The sequence below is a fragment of the Bos taurus genome, chromosome 2 (assembly GCF_002263795.3).
Source record: "Bos taurus isolate L1 Dominette 01449 registration number 42190680 breed Hereford chromosome 2, ARS-UCD2.0, whole genome shotgun sequence".
NCBI classification, from domain to species: Eukaryota; Metazoa; Chordata; class Mammalia; order Artiodactyla; family Bovidae; genus Bos; species Bos taurus.
Window position 1 is genome coordinate 17542782 of NC_037329.1, and position 6024 is coordinate 17548805.

The 6024-nt window shown below is 39.7% G+C and overlaps 1 long non-coding RNA gene across 1 annotated transcript in view; it reads right to left on the bottom strand.

The window, feature by feature from the left end:
• LOC132342951 (uncharacterized) overlaps positions 1-5269 on the bottom strand; it is a 50220-nt gene extending 44951 nt beyond the window's left edge. The window contains exon 1 of the long non-coding RNA XR_009491513.1: positions 4902-5269. This is a non-coding gene — a long non-coding RNA (uncharacterized lncRNA). The remainder of the gene's footprint in view (positions 1-4901) is intronic.
• Positions 5270-6024: the final 755 nt, after the last annotated feature.

Consider the following 6024-nt stretch of genomic DNA (forward strand, 5'->3'; position numbering starts at 1 on the left):
CTCTTTTTGACCCTATGGACTGTATTGCCTGCCAGGCTCCTCTGTCCATGGAATTCTCCAGGCAAGAATACTGGAGTGGGTAGCCATGCCCTTCTCCAAAGGTCTTCCTGACCCAGGTATCAAACCCAGGCCTCGTTCATTGCAGGCATTCTTTACCATCTGAACCAGAGACTGTTTTTTTCCATTGTATATTCTCACCTCCTTTGTCATAGATTAATTGATGGTGAGTGTGTGGGTTTACTTCCAGGCTTTCTGTCCTGTTCTTGAATTCTCACAAAAAAGGATATATTTCTTTCCTCTGGAACTTCAGAAATCTACCTCTTGCCCTTGGGGAGCTCACAGTGCACAGAACGAAGGTATGAACCCCAGTGTGATACAACTGATCAGTACAGCTTGTTTCACTAGCAATCCAAAGAACGGAGATGTCTAATTGCATTATCTGTGTTTGTCAAATTAATTTTATATGGCTGTGAAATATTTTCTGAGTGACAATAGACCTACTTCCTGTCTCCCTAGAACCACAAGTTGCCAGAAGTTCCTAGTTTTGATGGATCTCCCTAATGGGGTCCTTCTAATAAGACTGGCATTTGATGTTCTCTGTCATTCATGCTGCAATTTATTTTTTGTTAGGTTTTAATTGAAAACATCCACATATTTCCTCTGGAGCTATAATGCCAAGGAGCCAGTTATAGTAGTAGGCATACTGTCCTGCTCATCCTGATAAGAAAGCCAGGGATTTTTAATTCCACCTGTTTCTCCCCCTAGATTTAGAATATAAATTCTTTCTACATATTTATGAAACAAGACAAGCTGATAGCAAGAGCACTACTCAGTAATTGGAAAGTCAGTTACTTTTTATCTCTTGGTTAAAAAGAGGAAGTAGGTCAGTTCTTTGTTAATAGCAAATACTATTTAGGATGATACATCATCATAGGATGATACAAATTACTAGGGGAAAGACATTGTAAAGTTGATTTTCAAGCAAGAGGCAATAGCTAACTTTTTCTTTAATATATTAAGACTGCAATGACCAATTTTTCAGTAATCAAAGTCTGAATCCTTTTTTGTTCAAACTAATTTTTTAATTAGTTTTTTTTGATAACCTTACCGAAAAAACTAACAAAAACTAAACTAACTCAGCAAGCCATTTTCACTACTCAGATCAAGCACCTGCTAGAAGGGTTTGTTCAGATGCATTTGTTGCTGTTCAGTTGCTAAGTCGTGTCCATGCATCTGAACATATTTCAGCCATATACCACGAGTGTATGTGATGGAGAGAGAAATATAAATGTGAGAATAAAATATTTATGGCATGGAATTACTCATGCCCATTTGTTTATATAGCCTTCTGTGTGTGTTTCTATCACAGACGTGAAACTAAAATTCAAGTAGATCCCTCTGCATTTGAGTCTTCTGGTGAGGAAATTTAAATTGCCCATCTACTAATTTTTTTTGCATTTGAGATAAATCATGAGGTATTTATAAATATCATTTCAAAGGCTAAGAGATGGTATCTGGGTATTTGGCTTATTACTAAACCAAGAAGAAGTTTGTTTTAGAAGCAATATGATTCTCCAACAGCCTCCATGTTTGCATACATCAGAACTGATGGCAGTTTGGAAGCCAAATACAAAAGCAAACGTTTCTCAGGAAGAACTACAGTTTGCTGCCATCCATGTCTATCAAACTCAGGGTGAAACATTACCGAAACCTACTTCTAGCCTTGATCCTAAATGGCTTAGAAGGCTGGTGACCTCATCCTTTGATGTTTAAAAAAGGAGGAAACTATATTTCAACCAAAGAGGCTACAAAACATTAAAACTGCTCAAACTGGAAATTTCCACAACATCTGACAACACACCAAAAGCCACTGAGACAAACATGCTCTCAAGTGCTGTCCTGCTTCCAGTTTCCTGTGCTTTCTGCAAGTACTTCCGTTTTTCAATCTGCTTCTGGAGAATGCTGGCCACCGTTTCAGGGAAAATGCTTCCGTGACTATTGTAACGAGCCGAATTCTTGCCCAGACCAGGGAGATCCTAGACACTAGCCTGTGGACAACTGCTGCAAGTGAAGTCAGGAATCTGATCCGCAGGAACAGCTTTTAGGTCTGTCATTGTTTCAGAGTCCATGAGCTTTGAGACTGGGAATTAAAGCAAGAATACTAGAGGCTGAGTGCCTAACTCCTATCAGTGCCTAACCATCTTCAAAGATGCGAGAACTCAGCTCTGAGCGCATTTTCAGTAGTTCTTTGCTTGCTGTTTCCACAATTAATGAACACCCCTTTAGATTCTGCAGTTCTGTAAATCCATGGATGATTTAACCTGAATCATGACCCTATTACTTGGTAGTTAAGAAGAATGACTACGAATAGGATAGACTCAGTAAAGTTGAGTCTCCCAAGGATATTTGTCAGTTATTGCTGATCCATTGGACTTCCATGGCCCTCAACCCTCACTTGTTTATATTCCTGAAACATTTGAATCCTTTATGTGATCTATTTTCAGAATGCTGCTGCTAAGTCGCTTCAGTTGTGTCTGACTCTGTGGGACCCCATAGACGGCAGCCCACCAGGCTCCCCCATCTCTGGGATTCTCAAGGCAAGAACACTGGAGTGGGTTGCCATTTCCTTCTCCAATTTTCAGAATAGATCAGCCAATTTAATTTGTAGTTACATTGGAACATGAACTTAGATTTTTGATGTCGCAACTCTTGGTAGACTCCTCTGGAAGATGATCATAATAATAACTAGCATTCGGTGAGCTCTTCCTATGTGGTAGCTCTTCTACAGACATCATTTGTCACAGAAATTCTGGGAGACAGGCACTAATATTAGCCCTACTATGCAGATGATTAAACAGAATCAGAGAGATTAAGTTACTATCCCAAGGTCACACAGTGCTTGAACTGAGACTTGAACCCAAGCAGTGTAACTGCAGAAACTGTATCTCTGTAAAAGTCAAGTAAGGTGTAATCCCCTGACCAGAATGTCTGGGAAAAAAATTAAATGCTCCAAGTTGTAGGATGACTGAATAAATTATGGTTTACCCATGCAATGAAATATCAGGTAATAATAAAACAAAATAATAGTTTTATGAATATGCAATGGTATGAGAAAATGTTAAAAGTAACATTAAATGAAAAAGGGCTGCACAGTAAAATCTCAATTTTGTACTTAAGAAAAATAGATAATAGAATGCCAATGTTGATTATCTCTAGAAATTGGATGAAAGCTGATTTTAGTTTTTTCTTTATGCTTCTCTGTATCTTCTAAATTTTTGGAAGTGGCCATTATCAGGTAAGCGAGCTCAGTCATGTCCAACTCTTTGCAACCCCATGGACTATACGGTCCATGGAATTCTCCAGACCAGAAACTGGAGTGGGTAGCTGCTCCCTTCTCTGGGGGATCTTCCCAACCCTGTGGAAGTGGCCATATATTACCTTAAATTCCAAAAATTAAGGTATAGTGAAGCTTGAAAATGTCTGAAATTCGCTTCTCCTAATTTCTAGCGTTGAAGAAAAAGGAGTCCATTTCTGTTTTGTCTGAGACAGTGATGTCCACCTGTACCCAGAGGTATGTGGCCTCTTATCCAGACCTTTGTCTGGATTAGACTCCTTAATTTTCATAAGAAAATGTCAATTCTACCACCAGCTCAGCTGACACTGATACATGTGTCCTTCATTGTCCTCATAGATTATCTATACTCGAGCATCTCTCCACAGAGGATAACCTTGAACTCTGCTGTCCCAAACAGAGAGCTTCATTACTTTATATATGTTTATATATTATATTCATGTGTATTATTATATCTGAATATATATTATATATTCAGATAAAACTCCCAGATGGCCATATTGTCTATTTCTCTGGGACTTAACATTTTATCATTGATCCTTACAACTGTATCCTACAACCACCTTGCCGAGCTCCTCACAAAATTACATTTGCTGAGCTGAGTTTAGCCCCAAAACCATGTGCTTGCAGTGAAGAATCTTATAAGTAAGAGCCCTATTGCATTAAATGTAGAAGAACTGTTGAAATAGTTGTTCACCATATCATTACATTATAAAAGGGAATTTTTCCCAAAAGTCATCATGATCTTTCTAAGCAATAGATTTGTTTTAATCTTATGGACACTATAATTTTATCATCAACTTAAAAATTACAGACCACAAATAACCCTCTGTCTTAGCTGCTGTAAAGTCCTGGGCCAGATACATGGTGTTCCTCCAACAAATGTCCAGATGCTTGTTTGTTGAACTGATCTCTGATTTTCTTCTGGCATTGACTTTCTCCTTTTTTTTTTTTTCATTTTTATGTGCTCCTTCAAACCATATGAGGAAGGGGAGAAAAGAAATAAATGGATAGATAAATGAATAAAAGCAAATTTGTGTTGGGAACTTATGGCTGATTTCAAATCAGCACAATGAGCATGAGAGTTTTCTTCCTTCATCTGTTTTTCTAGAACAATTTACAGAGATTCAAGAGTTGGTGACATGATGATGACATGACAAATGGAAGATTTTCCCCACCACTATTTGTTTTAAAGAAAAATGACAGAGGTCAAGTCCCGGGTTCATGTACTGCTCTGACAAGATCCACTGTGACACTGGGAGCACCCTAACAGGAACTGTTTTCTCAGGAAACAGGCCAACTGCTTTGATCTCAAGTGGACAAATCAGAAAGGCCGGTAGGAGTGACTTGTTCCTCTGTAATTTTACAAGCTCAAATTCTACATTGCATCCAGTTGTTTCACAAGCTCCTGTACTTACAAACTTTCAACTTCAGAGAAGTGAACACAAAGCCCCATATGAGAACAAAGGCATGCAGGCTCTGCCTTCCCCACAACAACAGTCTGATCACTTGAGCAGAGCACTCTTGCTCCCGGTACCAATAAATTTACCTGCTCACACTTCTGCAGTTGCTTTCCTCATTACCTTGTCCTCGCAGGATTTCCATCATCTGATGTTTTTTTCCATTCAGTCTTTAAGTAAGGTGTTTCACCTTCCCCTGGAGGCAGCACTTGATCTCTTTCTTTCCTGTAAACAGCAGTGTGGCCTGTCTTAACATTCTCTCCAGAACAATTTTTCTCTCTAAAGTGCTGAGTCACTGAAGGGAGGAAGAGACATTCTGTGGGCAGCAGTAGTCAACTGAGAAAACAGAATCATTTCCCAGGACTTAAAAGGGTACTTTCAAGAGTGAGCAAATTCGAAAAGTGGGCAAGAAGTTCGTTCAGGGTGAAAGGTACAAAGTCCTTTTCACACAGTCTGTGGAAGATCATCTTTCATAAATGAAAAAAGAGCGAGTGGAAAATTCCTTTATTTTGTAGCAGCGGGGTAGTGCATCAGCCCTGGGCTGGGATTGCAGAGAGTTCTCTTGAGTTCTTAGCCTTCCTTTCTGGCCTCTGCCTTTCAGTTTTTCACCAGTTCAATGGGAAGATGACCTCTGCTCCTACTGTAAGAGAAGGGTACCGACAGACTGAGTGTATGGGAGTTCTGAGTTTTGGGACACCTGAATTTGACTGTTGATCTTCAAATATCCACTGCTTCAAAATCAGTCTAGGTACATTTGAACTTTTTATTTTGTATTTCTCAAAGGCTACTGAATGAAGTGGGCAGGATATACAGGAAAATTCTAACACTATAAAGCTTTTAAAATGGAGACTGATGGCAATTTCTTGTGAATCAAAAATATCGCAAAATAAAAAGTTTAAAAATGATTATTAGCCCTACCCAAACTCAGGGTGGCTTCCCATACAGTAATGTGTGTGATATTTCCACAGCCTCCTTTTCAAACCCTGATGCTGCTGCTGCTGCTAAGTCGCTTCAGTCATGTCTGACTCTGTGCGACCCCAGACACCGCCTCCTACCAGGCTCCCCAGTCCCTGGGATTCTCCAGGCAAGAACACTGGAGTGGGTTGCCATTTCCTTCGCCAATGCATGAAAGTGAAAAGTGAAAGTGAAGTCGCTCAGTCTTGTCCGACTCTTAGCGACCTCATGGACTGCAGCCTACCAGGCTCCTCCGTC